We start from the raw sequence: 16,620 nt of genomic DNA, 5'->3' as shown, positions 1-16,620 counted from the left end.
AGGGATACTTGCCTTTCGAAAGCTTTAACTGTACCAAAATAGTATTGCCTCAAGCTTTTTCCAAAATTATGCAAAAAAGTCTGTTTCCCCTAATGCACTCTTAATTGCAACTCCGCTACCTCATTCCGTTTCCTTTAAAACCTCTCCATCCTAACTCTCGTATGTCTTAAAGAAAAAATAAAATCTGGGCGTTGGTGATGATAAAAACGTACCTTACTGTGGCCCGTACCCGCAATTTTGGCGTTATTAGCACCGCGCCCTAACCAACTGAGCTAACCGACCAGCTCGGGGAAAGTGCATTTCCTTACTTATTTCAAAGTTTTGTCCAACCAGAGGCGAGTAATATTTTCCTCTACAAAAGTTTGAGAAACGGTCTTTTTTTTTTTTTTTTCTTTTTCTATAAAAACGGGAAAAAGAGAAATCCCAGCTGCCGGCACTGATGAACCCTGCTTTTTCCTGGTAAAAGTTAAATCTTTCTCAAACTGACCAAAGACCCAGATACATGTCCGCGAGCGGGACTTCTGCCAAGAACTCCGAGAGGGCCTGGAGTAAACGCGAACCCCGAAATGGCAGCCAGCGGATAAAGAAACTGCCGACTTCCCTGGGCAGGGATGCTGATTCTCCGCTCCTGAAGATCATTCCGGACGGATCAATTCTTGCCAGAGGCCTCAGGACCTGGAAAGTTGCGCCTTCTCCACTTCTGGTCTCAGTGTGGTTCCCTGGCCACAGAACCCCTGAAATCTGTGGAACCTTCAGCAACACACCAGAGTGACGGATATGGAGCCGCAGTGCGGCTTACGGGACACTTGGCGGCGCCCGAGTGGTCTGCGGGGACAAACGACTGAGGACTGCCTCTCTCTATAGCCTCCGACTCCTCTCCATCCCCAAAGAACTAAGAACCTCTCCTTCCTCCCTAATCCAGGACTAGAGAAGTCAAGCCCAAGAAGAGTTCGGAGTCCCGGAGGTTTTCAGGACCAGGAAGAAACTGGGATCGGAGGCCAGACGGGGCAATTCAGAGAAAGGGGGCGGAAAACCTTTGGGCCTTCGAAGTGAGGCCCTCCCAGGCTAGGCCTGATCCACCTGCAGGCAGATGTCAACCCTGGGAGGGACCAGTAAAGCAGCTGATTCACCCTCCATTGCTCTTTTCTCTGTTGGAACCCCCATATTTCTTTTCTAATTTTTGTTGCATCTTAAGTTAATTTACCCATTTTATATACGTACATTTTATATATGTCTATCTGTGTAAGACCTGAAAGACACTTTTTGATTTTTCTTTTTGTTTTTGAAATAAGAGAGCTGTATCTTTTGACCAATCAGGTCAACACTTCACGTGCTTTTTTTCCATTATCCAACTTATAACCTTTTTTCTTAATTAAAATAAAAAGATCATGTAAGATAATGTTCCTTACCATTGGCTGTGGGTAAAATTGTAACATTTCCAGAATATCTCGCCTGGCTTTCGTGCTTTTGCATATTCACAGGGGTGGAGAGTTCATCTCCATGTCAGTGGGTAACTACCTGGGCAGCCGAGGGCGTGTCTGAACCTGAGAAGTTAAGGGGAGAAGCTTGCTTGCTTGCTTGTTCCAGAGCCAGGGAGAGAGATGGCACTGGACTGCAGTTTGTAAGCAATAAACGGGTTTTAAACTTTATTTCTGTCTTTGACTGATTTCTGTTTTTAGAGGTATTTTGCCCCAGGATTTCCTCTCCCCAGACTTACATTGGCACATTTCTTTAACTTGTATTAGCAATCACCATATGAACTAGTAGTTGTCCTCATTTGCATTGTCTTTAGTAAAATTCAGCAGTACTATAGTACTTGCTCTCTGTAATCCCTTCTCTTTGTGCTTTACCGCAGCTCCTCCTGAGAGATGTCTCTGTCCATCTGTCAGGGATAAGGGCAGCCAGAGGCTTCTTTTCTCCTCTGAAGGCCTTCCTCTAGAATTTTGTTTACTTAGGTTCTTTTGTATCATCAAATCCTTGATGTCTCAGAAAATCTATTCTCAGGTTTATGGGTTTGCTTTAGTTAATAGGGACATACTCTTGCAACTTGCTACTACCTAACCAGATATGGAACTTAGTGCTATATATTTTTTAAATATTTCCATATTTTTGTGCCAAAACTGCTTTTATAGCTCCTTGAAACTATATTCTTTAAAATATATAGCAGCAGCATAGGCCTCTTTCAATAAGGAAACCAACCATTTGAGGGCCTAATTTGTGCCAGGTGCTTTGGATACTGTTTCAGGTAAACATTACATCACATGAGATTTATCCAGTTGATATTAAGAGACAGCCATTATTGTCCTTATTGAAGTTAGGAAAAGTGAGAAATAATATCTAGATGATGCTGTGTAAACATTGAAGAAGTGAAATGGCTGACCCCCTGCAGGTGCATTGCCAGGCTTTACTTAGACTTTTGGGTGAGACTGCTAGGCACCCAGGGCAAAAGATTGTCACATGGAGATCAGGATACATATCAGAAAGCTACTTGTAATGTTGTTCACTGATTTGACAAGTATTAATTGAGAACCTACCATGAAACAGTCTAGTCTTCACCATATTAACCCAGGGCCGTACATGGTTCCCCTGCCCCAACCTCCTAGAGCTTAAAATCCATGATTTCTAATTAGCTGTCTCACTATAGGCATGCTGTCTTGTCTGAGGGTTTCAGCCCTGGGCAAGTTCACTATGGATTCAGTGAGACTGACAAGTGACAATGGAATGTTCTTGGGCTAAAAGGTTTTATACGCAGTTTTATTCTTATGATGGTAGATCGAACGCTAGAACCACATATGCATCCAGCAGTCTGCAAGTCTTTAATCCACCTCCATCTCTGCCTCTACCAGGAGCACTGGGTGGAGCTCTATATAGTGACTCTATATAGTCACTAACAGCTCATTGCCTACAGGTGTGGAAGCAGTAGCCTAGCAGTAGGCCATTTACATCATCAAGTAGTTTAGGGGCAGGTTGAGGATCCTGGCGATAGGAACTTCCATTTTCCCCACACATGCCTTGTCCACATAAGCACTAACTTCATTTTACCTTAAGGATCTTCTATGTTCTTCAGTTCTGACACTGATGTATTTTCTGTACAAATGATCAGGACAGATTAGCAAGGAAAGTACTTAAACAATGTGCCATGGAAAACTTCCATGCTGGAGCTTCATGGAACATCTGCTTAAGAATATCCTGTGTTAAACTCCTTCTCCTTTTCTTTCTGTAATTTTGAAGAGTAATATCACCAGCAATGTTGAAGATAGCTTGATAGGGTATATATTAAGTAGAAGTAAATGATGGAGAAAAGTGAATTTTGGTACCAGCTAGGAAATTAGGATTTTGAAGTGAGGAGATGACAGTGGAGTATTTTATAGAAAAAGGTTAATGTGAAGTTTTGGTCCAAGATTGCATGAAAAATCATTCCCAGTAGGGCCTCAAAAGAGTACCTTAAATTCTATCATGGGAACTGTAGGATGCAGAATTCTCCTTCTGTAACCACTAATAAATTGTGGAGAACAGTGGAATTTGAAATGCCTGCATCAAAACAAGCTGAATGGGATGTAGGATTTGACACTTAGGCTCACTAATTTGTCATATAAAAAGGTGATAGAAGTTCAGTAGTCTCCATGAATCATCATTCTACTTTTTGTGTTATTTCTTTGACTCTCCTATTTTCTCAACACCAGAACATTCACCAAACCTACAACAAGTTGGCATTCAACCAGTTTTTGAAAATGGATCAATGAATAGCTAATTTCTTCTTTCAATCTCAAGTAAGGAAGTAGAATATGTATTTAAATCAGTTTTGTGCAAGGTTTCTAGTGGACTTTTACATGGTTTCAGATGATGTAGCTTAAATTCCCATGATTTTAAGCATTAATTTCCATGAGAAAAAAAAATAAAAGAAGTGAAGAGGTCTGTTATAATTCATATAAACTGACTACTGTTGTTGGGATTATCTCCTGTGAACTAAATGTTCTGAAGCCTCAGGAGCCATTTTTAACAGAAATTGAAAGTGTCATGTTACTTCTCTCTTATCCAAAGCTCAGATAAAATTAGGTAATGGAGTTTTGAACAATAGGTCAAAGAAATCTATCTGAAATGATTACTTTTCTCTTGCTAATCCATGTTTTATTTCAGGAGGAGGGCTCTCAGCCATAGAGGGAAAAATCTTTTACCTCTCCCACATAGTTATTTGTGTGAACATAAGTCTTAATTTCACTGGGATAAATGCCAAGGAGAGCAATTGCTCATCACATGATGGTTTCATGTTTAGTTTTTTAAAGAAAGTGCCAAACTTTCTTTCCAGTGGCTGTACTACATTCCCACCAGCAATTTATGAGTGTACTAGTTTGCTAAGGCTGCCATAAAGGGAATTTCTATTGCTCTATCCTCCAGTTGACTGATTCTTTCCTCTGTCCCCTCTATTCTGGTGTAGAATCCATACTCTGAGACGTTTATTTTACTTATTGAATTTTTCCATTCTTAATTTTCATTTTGTTCTCCTTTATATATTTTTTTAACTTTTTTTAATTTTGTTATCAATAATCTACAATTACATGAAGAACATTATGTTTACTAGTCTCTCCCCTACACCAATTACCCCCACAAACCCCATTACAGTCACTGTCCATCAGCGTAGTAGGATGCTGTAGAATCACTACTTGTCTTCTCTGTGTTGCACAGCCCTTCCTTTCCCCCACCCCCTACATTATACATGCTAATCATAATACCCCCCTTCTTCTTCCCACCCTTATCCCTCTCTACCTTCCCATTCTCCCCAGTCTCTTTCCCTTTGGTAAATGTTAGTCCATTCTTGGGTTCTGTGATTCTGCTGCTGTTTTGTTCCTTCAGTTTTTCCTTTGTTCTTATACTCCACAGATGAGTGAAATCATTTGGTATTTGTCTTTCTCTGCTTGGCTTATTTCACTGAGCATAATACCCTCTAGCTCCATCCATGTTGTTGCAAATGGTAGGATTTGTTTTCTTCTTATGGCTGAATAATATTCCATTGTGTACATGTAGCACATCTTCTTTATCCATTCATCTACTGATGGACACTTAGGTTGCATCCATTTCTTGGCTATTGTAAATAGTGCTATGATAAACATAGGGGTGCATCTGTCTTTTTCAAACTGGAGTGCTGCATTCTTAGGGTAAATTCCTAGAAGTGGAATTCCTGGGTCAAATGGTAAGTCTACTTTGAGCAATTTGAGGAACCTCCATACTGCTTTCCACAATGGTTGAACTAATTTACATTCCAACCAGCAGTGTAGGAGGGTTCGTCTTTCTCCACAACCTCACCGACATTTGTTGCTGTTTGTCTTTCGGTTGGTAGCCATCCTTACTGGTGTGAGGTGATATCTCATTGCGGTTTTAATTTGCATTTCTCTGATAACAAGCAATGTGGAGCATCTTTTCATGTGTCTGTTGGGCATCTGAATTTCTTCTTTGGAGAACTTTCTGTTCAGCTCCTCTGCCCATTTTTTAATTAGATTATTTGCTTTTTGTTTGTTGAGGTGCATGAGCTCTTTATATATTGTGGATGTCAGCCCTTTATCGGATCTGTCATTTACGAATGTATTCTCCCATACTGTAGGGTACCTTTGTGTTCTATTGGTGGTGTCCTTGGCCAAACAGAAGCTTTTCAGCTTGACATAGTCCCACCTGTTATTTTTGCTTTTGTTTTCCTTGCCCAGGGAGATATGTTCATGAAAAAGTTGCTAATGTTTATGTCCAAGAGATTTTTGCCTATGTTTTTTTCTAAGAGTTTTATGGTTTCATGACTAACATTCAGGTCTTTGATCCATTTTGAATTTACTTTTGTGTGTGGGGTTAGACAGTGATCCAGTTTCATTCTCTTACATGTAGCTGTCCAGTTTTGCCAGCACCATCTGTTGAAGAGACTGTCATTTCCCCATTGGATGTCCATGGCTCCTATGTTTGGGTTAATGTCTGGAGTCTCTAATCTGTTCCACTGGTCTGTGGCTCTGTTCTTGTGCCAGTACCAAATTGTCTTGATTACTATGGCTTTGTAGTAGAGCTTGAAGTTGGGGAGTGAGATCGCCCTCACTTTATTCTTCTTTCTCAGGATTGCTTTGGCTATTCTGAGTCTTTGGTGTTTCCATATGAATTTTTGAATTATTCCAGTTCATTGAAGAATGTTGTTGCTAATTTGATAGGGATTGCATCAAATCTGTATATTGCTTTGAGCAGGATGGCCATTTTGACGATATTAATTCTTTCTAGCCAAGAGCATGGGATGAGTTTCCATTTGTTAGTGTCCTCTTTAATTTCTCTTAAGAGTGTCTTATAGTTTTCAGGGTATAGGACTTTCACTTCTTTGGTTAGGTTTATTCCTAGGTATTTTATTCTTTTTGATGCAGTTGTGAATGGAATTGTTTTCCTGATTTCTCTTTCTATTGGTTCATTGTTAGTATATAGGAAAGCCACAGATTTCTGTGTGTTAATTTTGTATCCTGCAACCTTGCTGTATTCCGATATCAGTTCTAGTAGTTTTGGAGTGGAGTATTAGGGTTTTTTATGTACAATATCATGTCATCTGCTAATAGTGACAGTTTAATTTCTTCTTTACCAATCTGGATTCCTTGTATTTCTTTGTTTTGTCTAATTGCCATGGCTAGGACCTCCAGTACTATGTTAAGTAACAGTGGGGAGAGTGGGCATCCCTGTCTTGTTCCCGGTCTCAGAGGTAAAGCTTTCAGCTTCTCGTTTTTCAGTATGATGTTGGCTGTGGGTTTATCATATATGGCCTTTATTATGTTGAGGTACTTGCCCTCTATACCCATTTTGCTGAGAGCTTTTATCATGAATGGATGTTGAATTTTGTCAAATGCTTTTTCAGCATCTATGGAGATGATCACGTGATTTTTGTCTCTCTTTTTGTTTATGTGGTGGATGATGTTGATGGATTTTTGAATGTTGTACCATCCTTGCATCCCTGGGATGAATCCCACTTGGTCGTAGTGTATGATCCTTTTGATATTTTTTTTTCGGTTTGCTAATATTTTATTGAGTATTTTTGCATCTACATTCATCAGGGATATTGGTCTGTAATTCTCTTTTTTGGTGGGGTCTTTGCCTGGTTTTGGTATTAGGGTGATGTTGGCTTCATAGAATGTGTTTGGGAGTATTCCCTCCTCTTCTATTTTTTGGAAAACTTTAAGGAGAATGGGTATTATGTCTTCCCTGTATGTCTGATAAACTTCCGAGGTAAATCCATCTGGCCCAGGGGTTTTTTTCTTCAGTAGTTTTTTGATTACTGCTTCAATTTCTTTGCTGGTAATTGGTTTGTTTAGATTTTGTGTTTCTTCCTTGGTTAGTTTTGGAAAGTTGTATTTTTCTAGGAAGTTGTCCATTTCTTCTTGGTTTTCCAGCTTCTTAGCATATAGGTTTTTATAGTAGTCTCTAATAATTCTTTGTATTTCTGTTGGGTCCGTCATGATGTTTCCTTTCTCATATCTGATTCTGCTGATGTGTGTTGATTCTCTTTTTCTCTTAATAAGTCTGGCTAGAGGCTTATCTATTTTCTTTATTTTCTTGAAGAACCAGCTCTTGGTTTCATTGATTTTTTTTCTATTGTTTTATTCTTCTAAATTTTGTTTATTTCTTCTCTGATCTTTATTATGTCCCTCCTTCTGCTGAATTTAGGCCTCATTTGTTCTTCTTTTTCCAATTTTGATAATTGTGATGTTAGACTATTCATTTGGGTTTGTTCTTCCTTCTTTAAATATTCCTGGATTGCTATATACTTTCCTCTTAAGACTGCTTTCGCTGTGTCCCACAGAATTTGGGGCTTTGTGTTGTTGTTGTCATTTATTTCCATATATTGCTGAATCTCCATTTTAATTTGGTCGTTGATCCATTGACTATTTAGAAGCGTGTTGTTAAGCCTCCATGTGTTTGTGAGCCTTTTTGCTTTCTTTGTACAATTTATTTCTAGTTTTATACCTTTTCCGTCTGAAAAGTTGGTTGGTAGAATTTAAATATTTTTTAATTTACTGAGGCTCTTTTTGTGGCCTAGTGTGTGGTCTATTCTGGAGAATGTTCCATGTGCACTTGAGAAGAATGTGTATCCTGTCGCTTTTGGGTGGAGAGTTCTGTAGATGTCTATTAGGTCCATCTGTTCTAGTGTGTTGTTCAGTGCCTATGTGTCCTTACTTATTTTCTGTCTGGTGGATCTGTCCTTTGGAGTGAATGGTGTGTTAAAGTCTCCTAAAATGAATACATTGCATTCTATTTTCTCCTTTAGTTCTGTTAGTATTTGTTTCACATATGCTGGTGCTCCTATGTTGGTTGCATATATATTTAGAATGGTTATATCCTCTTGTTGGACTGAGCCCTTTATCATTATGTAATGTCCTTCTTTATCTCTTGTTACTTTCTTTGTTTTGAAGTCTATGTTTTCTGATACTAGTACTGCAACACCTGCTTTTTTCTCCCTATTGTTTGCATGAGATATCTTTTTCCATCCCTTGACTTTTAGTCTGTGCATGTCTTTGGGTTTGAGATGAGTCTCTTGTAAGCAGCATATAGATGGGTCTTGTTTTTTTATCCATTCAGTGACTCTATGTCTTTTGATTGGTGCATTCAGTCCATTCACATTTAGGGTGATTATCGATAGGTATGTACTTATTGCCATTGCAGGCTTTAGATTCGTGGTTACCAAAGGTTCCAGATTACTTTCCTTACTTAGAGTCTAACTTAACTCACTTAGTATGCTGTTACAAGCGCAATCTAAAGGTTCTTTTCTGTTTCTCCTCCTTTTTCTTCTTTCTTCATTCTTTATATATTAGGCATCAAATTCTGTACTTTTTGTCTGTCCCTTGACTGACTTTGGGGATAGTCAATTTAATTTTGCATTTGCCTCGCAATCAGCTACTCCATCCTCCCTACCATGGTTTTACTACCTCTGGTGACAGCTATCCAATCCTAGGAACCCTTCCATCTATAGCAGTCCTTCCAAAATAGACTGCAGAGATGGTTTGTGGGAGGTAAACTCTCTCAGCTTTTGCTTATCTGGAAATTGTTTATCCCTCCTTCAAATTTAAATGATAATCTTGCCGGATAAAGTAATCTTGGTTCCAGGCCCTTCTGCATCATGGCATTAAATACATCATGCCACTCCCTTCTGGCCTGTAAGGTTTCTGCTGAGAATTCTGATGTTAGCCTGATGGGCTTTCCTTTGTATGTGATCTTATTTCTGCCTCTTGCTGCTTTTTACAGTCTGTCCTTATCCTTAATCTTTTCCATTTTAGTTACCATGTGTCTTGCTGTTGTCTTCCTTGGGTCTCTTGTGTTGGGAGATCTGTGGATCTCCATGGCCTGAGAGACTATGTCCTTCCCCAGATTGGGGAAGTTTTCAGCAACTACCTCTTCAAAGACACTTTCTATCCCTTTCTCTCTCTTCTTCTTCTGGTATCCCCAGAATGTGAATATTGTTCTGCTTGGATTGGTCACACAGTTCTCTCAATATACTTTCATTTTTAGAGATCCTTTCTTCTCTCTGTGCCTCAGCTTCTTTGTATTCCTCTTCTCTAGTTTCTATTTCATTTATTGTCTCCTCCACTGTATCCAACCTGCTTTTAATACCCTCCATCATGCTCTTCAATGATTGGATCTCCGACCTGAATTCATTCCTGAGTTCTTGAATGTCTTTCCGTACCACCATTAGAATGTTGATGATTTTTATTTTGAACTCCCTTTCAGGAAGAGTCATGAGGTCCATATCATTTAAACCTTTCTTGGGAGTTGTATTAATAATTTTACTCTGGCCAAGGTTCCTTTGGCGTTTCATGTTGGTATATGGCGCCCTCTAGTGTCCAGAAACTCTATTCTGGAGCTGCGCAGCCCCTGAAGCAATGTCAGGGGTTGCAGGGGAGCAGTATTGGTGCCTGGGGGGAAGAAAGAGCTGTTCCCTGCTTCCCGGCTGCTGTGCCTGAGCCAGTGGGCTGAGCACACAGGTATGTTTGTGTCCCAGAGCAGCCAGATATGGATCCCTGCTTTGCGCAAGCAGCCGGAATCCCAGTCTCCCAGGAACTCTGCCTGTATTAACTTTCCAACCCGGTAGTCATGCGAGTCTCATGAAAGCACCATGAAATGTAGGTTCATGCTCCCAGAGCAGATCATCAGAGCTAGGTATTCAGTAGTCCCAAGCCTTCCACTCCCTCCCTGCTCCATTTCTCTTCCTCCCACTGGTGAGCTGGGGTGGGGGAAGGGCTTGGGCACCATGAAGCCCCAGCTCTGGTATGTTACCCTGTTCGGTGAGGTCTGCTCTTTTCTTCAGGTGTGTGCAGTCTGACGCCGTCCTCTTTCCTGTTGCTCTCTCAGGATTAGTTGTGCCAATTAAATTTTCTAATTGTATCCAGTTTTAGGAGGAAGCCTCTGTCTCTCCTCTCATGCTGCCATCTTTAATCTCTCCTTTATATTTTATCTCTTTTTTAAGTTTGTTACTTCTTTGCTAAGGCTTTCTATTTTTCATTTGTTTCCAATATGTTCATAATTGTTCACTGAACCATATTTATGATAGCTGCTTTAAAATCTTTATCAGATAACCCTATCATCTCTTTTGTCTTGTTGTTGGGCTCTGTTGAAAGTCTTTTTAAATTCAGTTTGAAGTTTTTCCTGTTTTCTTATTTAAATTATTTTCATTTAAAACATGGACATTATGCAGTTTATGTTATGAGAGCCTGGCTCTTATTTAAACCCTCTGATTTAGCTAGCTTTCTCTGATATCCGAAGTAGGGGCCATCTTCTCATTACTGCTATGTGGAGTTAGAAGTCCAGGATCCCTACTCAGCCTCTGCTGACACTAGACATGTGGGCTATTACTGCTGGAAGGTGGTGAGAATTCTGGCTCCCATGTGGTCTCTGCTGGCTCAGAGATGGGTGTAGACAGGACCCAGTTACCACTGGGTGATGGTGAAAGTCCTGATTCTTCACTAATCCTGCTCTAACACCATCCCAGCAGGGAGGGAGAGGAGAAGTACTTCTGGATGGGGGTACAAGTGCTGGCTTCCTACTTGGTCATCTCTGACACCTCCCAAATAGGGATGTGTCTCATCTGAGGGGGATTTCAGCTCTAGGCAAGTTCACTCTGGATTTGGTGAGACCAAATACCAACAATGGAACATTGGGTGTAAAAGGGTTTATACCAAGCCTTATTCACATGATGACAGGCCAAATGCTAGAATCAAGTCTGCCTTTAGCAAGTTAGTAATCCATCTCCGTCTGTGCCTCTGGGCCTCTCTGCCTTCATGCAACCCCTGGAAAGAGCACTGGGTGGAGCTCCTTATATATCAACACAGGCAACTATGGCTCACTGCTAACAGGTGTACAAACATGCACCTGCAGGCATTGCATATGCTCAGTGGGAAGTATATTAGGGTCAAGTGAGGATCCTGGCCATTGTAACTTCCATTTTCCCTACAGGATATTGGGTGTCCTGGTTGTTACAGCTTCCTAGGGTGGAAGTTTAGGCTCTCCACTTGGCTTTCGCTGGCTTGGGTAGAGGTGAGGCTTAAATTTTTATGGTGTTTGTCTGGAGAAGAGTAGTTATTATTTAAAGGTTTTCTGTCTTGTGAAGCTGTCCCTTTGATGGTCTTCTGGCTAAAGAGAACAGCCTTTCTTTAGCTTTTTGTGTGTGCACCCACTGGCATTTCAGTTGTACAGCTTATATAGCTCCAAGTCTAGGATATATAAGGCAAAAATAGGGAGCTTGCCACCATGCATTCCTCTGATCCCACAGTTCCTAGCCAGTCCCCTTCTTTTTCTCCAACTTCCAGAGTCTTCCTATGTTTGTTTTATATAAAATGCCCAGGGGTTTTAGTTACACCTAGCAGGATGCTAGAGATAAGTACATCTACTCCATCTTTCCAGAAACTGTTAAATTTTACATCTATATTGATTATGTATAGTAAGACTGCAAAAAATTATTTATATAACTTATATATTGTTTATATTATATTACTGTTATTTACATTATAAATATGCTTATATTATCCTATATTTACTTTTATTTCTTTGTATATATCCTATACAAACAAACATGAGGCTTCTGAAGCAGGGATTCTTTTTAACAGTAATAACTCTTTAGACTTTTCCTCCTCCACATCAATGTGTGTTAGATTTTCTGGATCTTATGTCCTTTTGAGGAAATGACCATTCCATGGACCCTTTCCCAAGTTGCCTTCCACAAAGGGCATAAATAAATTTCTCATGTTGATGTTCATGAGATTATTGCCTATGTTTTCTTCTAAGAATTTTGTGGTTTCATGTCTTACATTTAGCTCTTTAACCCATTTAGAGTTTACTTTCGTATATGGTGTAAGACTGATTTAGTTTCGTTTTCTCACGTGTAGCTGTCCAGTTTTCCCAACACCATTAATTGAAAAGACTGTCTTTTCCCTATTACATATTTATGGTTCCACACAGATATGGATCTATATCTGTGTGGTTTTGTTTCTGGGCTCTCTATTCTGTTCCATTGATCTATGGGTCTGTTCTTGTGCCAATACCATACTGCTTTGATTACTGTAGCTTTGAAATCAAGGCATGTGGCACACCGAGTTTTATTCTTCTTTCTCAATATTGCTTTGGCTATTTGGGGTCTTGTGGTTCCATATACATTATAACATTATTTGCTCTAGTTCATTGAAAAATGCCATTGGTATCTTGACAGGGCTTGCACTGAATCATTAAATTGTCTTGGGCAGGATGGCCATTTTAACAATATTAATTCTTCCTATCCATGAGCATGGAATATATTTCCATTTATTTGTGTCTTCTTCAACTTCTTTCATCAGTATCTTATAGTTTTCAGCATACAGGTCTTTCAAGTCCTGCATTAGGTTTATTCCAAGGTATTTTATTCTTTTTGAAGCAATTGTAAATGGAATTGTTTTCCTGATTTCTCTTTCTGCTAGTTCATTTTAGTATATAGAAATGCAACAGATTTCTGTGTATTAATTTTGTATCCTGCAACTTTGCTGTTCAGTTATTAGTTCTAATCATTTTTTGGTGGAGTCTTTAGGGTTTTCTATATATAGTATCATGTCATCTGCAAATAGTGAGATTTACTTCTTCCTTGCCAATTTGGATGCCTTTTTCTTGTGTGATTGCCATGCCTGGGACTTCCAATACTATGTTGAATAAAAATGATGAGATTGGGTATCCTTATCTTATTCTTGATCTTAGAGAAAAAGCTTTCAGCTTTTCAACATTAAGTATAATGTTGGCTCTGGGTTTGTTGTATATGGCCTTTATTATATTGAGGTATGTTCCCTCTGAACCCACTTTGTTGAGGGTTTTTAGGATGAATGGTTGTTGAATATTATGAAATGCTTTTTCCGCATCTATTGAGATGATCATATGGTTTTTATCCTTCCTTTTGTTAGTGTGATCTATCACATTGATAGATTTGTGGATTTCATACCATCCTTGCACCTCTGTAATAAATCCCACTTGGTTGTGATGGATGATTCTTTTGAAGTATTTTTGAAATCAGTTTGCTAATATTTCATGGAGGATTCATGCATCTATGTTCATCATGGATATTAGGCTGTAGTTTTCTTTTTTGTAGTGTCTTTCTCTGGTTTTGGTATAAGAGCTGATACTGGCCTCACAATTTGGAAGTATTCCCTCCTCTTCTCTTTTCTGGAATACTTTAAGAAAGATAGGTATTAGCTCATCTTTGAATGTCTGGTAGAATTCACCAGTGAAGTTATATTGTCATGGAATTTTGTTTGTTTGGAGTTTTTTGATCACCAGTTCAATTTCATTACTAGTAATTGGTCTCTTCAGAGTTTCTGTCTCTTGTTGGTTCAGTCTTGGAAGACTGTATGTTTCTAGGAATTTATTCATTTCTGCTGAGTTGTCCAATTTATTGCCATATCATTTTTCATAGAATTCTTTTATAATTTTTTGAATTTCTGTTTTGTCAGTTGTAACTTCTCCTTTTTTATTTCCAATTTTATTTGTGTCTTCTCTATGCTTTTTTGGTAAGTCTGGATAAGGATTTGACTATTTTATTTATCTTCTCAAAAAAACAGCTCTTTATTTCATTGATTTTTTTCTATTGTTTTCTTGATCTCTGTTTTATTTATTTCCACTCTGATCTTTATTATTTCCCTCCTTCCACTAATTTTGGGCTTTGTTTGTTCTTTTTTTAGTTTCTTAGTTTTAGGGTTAATTGTATTGTTCTTGTTTCTTCAGGTAAGCTGTATTGCTATAAACTTCTCTCTTAGAACTGCTTTTGCTGCATCCCACATATGCTGAACCACTGTGTTTCCATTTTCATTTCTCTCCAGGTATTGTTTGATTTCCTCTTTGATTTGTTCCTCAATTCATTAATTATTTAGGAGCATATTGTTTAGCCTTCACTGTTTGTTTTTTCCAGTACTTTTTCTTGTATCTGATTTCTAGTTTCATACCACTGTGGTCTGAGAAGGTGCTTGATACAATTTCAGTCTTCTTAAATTTGTTGAAACATGTTTCATGTTCTAATATGTGATTGGTTTTGGAGAACATTACATGTACACTTGAGAAAAATGTGTATTCTCTTGCTTTTGGGTAGAATGTTCTGTATATATCTGCTAAGCCCATCTGGTCTAATATGTCATTTAAGGCCTCTATTTCCTTTTCTATTTTCTGTCTGAATGATCTATCCATTAATGTAAGGGAGTATTAAAGCCCCTTATTGTTATTGTGTTGCTGTCAATTTCTCCCAATTAGGTTTGTTGGTATTTGATTTATATATTTAGGTGCTCCTATTTGGGGTTCACAGCTGTTTACAAATGTTATATGTTGGACTGACCCCTTTATCATTAAGTAATGTCCTTCTTTGTCTCTTGTTATTTTGTTTTGAAGCCCATTTTGTCTCATATAAGTATTGCAATTCCAGCTTTCTTTTCGTCCCTATTTGCATGGTATATCTTTCTCCATCCCTCTAGTTTCAGTCTGTGTGTGTTTTCAGGTCTGAAGTGAGTCTCTTGTAGGCAGCAATTAGATGAGTCTTGTTTTTTTATCCATTCAGTCACCCTATACTTTTTGATTGGAGCATTTAGGCCATTTACATTTAAATTATTGATATGTATATACTTATTACCATTTTTTAAAATGTTTCTTGGTTGGTTTTATTGTTCTTCTCTGATCCTTTCTTCAACTCTTGCTCTCTCTTCTTTGGTGTCTTATGACTTTCATTAGTGTTATGCTTGGGTTCCCCATTCTTTCTTTTTTGTGTATCTATTGTAAATTTCTAGTTTGCCGTTACTATGAGGTTCTTATATAACATCCTATGAATATACAATCTATAATAAGTTGATGGTCAGTTAAGTATGAACTAATTCTAAGAGTGCAAAATCCAGCAATTTAAATATAAATCCCATCCAAAAACACTGTCACAGAAACAATCAGAATAATGTTTGACCAAGTATCTGAGCACCATGGCTCCATCCATGTTGACACGTTAAGTTAACTATCACAAACGGTAAACATATTTATCTTACCAAACAATTTCTGAACAAGGCCAAGACATTCAAAGATGTATATCTTTACTGAAGTGTTTCTTCCTGACTAAAATACTTTTCTCTCCTTGTCTGTTTCCTAAAAAACATTTCTCATCCTCTAGGTCCTATTAAAGGTCAGCATTATCAGAATGGCCTACATCACTTGTAATCTCTTGCCCAAATAAAAATTAGACTTTGCTCATCGATCTGCATATTTATCTGACAGCACAAATGTAAATTTTGGAAAATTCAGACAGCAAATTTCTTACCAAAGAAAAAGTAAAGATGATATGCTAAATGTCCTGTACATCTTGTATATAATATTGCTAAAAAGAGATATGCTTTATTCACCTAAATAAACCTTATTCAGGTTTTATGAAAGCTTATTAGAGTTTTTATAATTAAAAATTTTGGTCACCTTTCAGTTTCCTCAAAATGTACAGATTTTGACTGTATAGAAATAGAAGATTATGGCCTCTTTAATATGTGCCTACAGGATTTCTACATCTATAGAAAATATATGAAAATATTGGACTGCCATAAAAATCATAAAATCATATTTTCAAATTTTGAGACAAACAGAATGCTCTTCTTTAACTTAGAAATAAGTTGAGAATGAGAATGTAGAAAAGGATTAGAGTAAAAAGAAATGTATAAGATCCTTTTCCAATGCTGTTTGATGATCTTTGAAGAGGGCACAGGAGACTTGAAAAGGATGAACTGACAACACCAGAGTTATCCAATGTTGTGTGTAAGTTGCCACAAAAATTCATACACTGAAAAGAATGACTCAATTTTTTTCAAATAAAACTCCAGAACGTAAAAAAAAAAAATCGCCAACATGGGCAGTCAGGAGTTAAACAAGACTTATTCATTTCTCTACCAAAACTGTAACTTAATTGGAATCCAACTTTTATTTCACAAGTTCAGATTACCTCTGTGCTTTAAAACCATATTCCCCAAGACAGAGATCTGAGTGCAATAGTATCCCATGTGTCATGCAATATTTTTAAATGATGGGCATTTTTAACATGGATATGATTTGATGAACATATAGATGCAAAGAATCTGATTGACAAACAGCAGGTCTGTCCAAACA

At 38.1% G+C, this 16,620-nt stretch overlaps 1 protein-coding gene across 5 annotated transcripts in view; it reads left to right on the top strand.

Moving 5' to 3' along the window:
* The window catches only part of LOC118910400 (histone H2A type 1-H), a 274,537-nt gene that overhangs the window by 32,527 nt on the left and 225,390 nt on the right, over nucleotides 1-16,620 (top strand). The window lies entirely within an intron of this gene.

The sequence above is a fragment of the Manis pentadactyla genome, chromosome 16, assembly GCF_030020395.1.
Source record: "Manis pentadactyla isolate mManPen7 chromosome 16, mManPen7.hap1, whole genome shotgun sequence".
Taxonomy (NCBI): Eukaryota; Metazoa; Chordata; class Mammalia; order Pholidota; family Manidae; genus Manis; species Manis pentadactyla.
The sequence above is the reverse complement of the archived record's forward strand: the minus strand, read 5'-3'. Positions and strand labels throughout refer to the sequence as shown.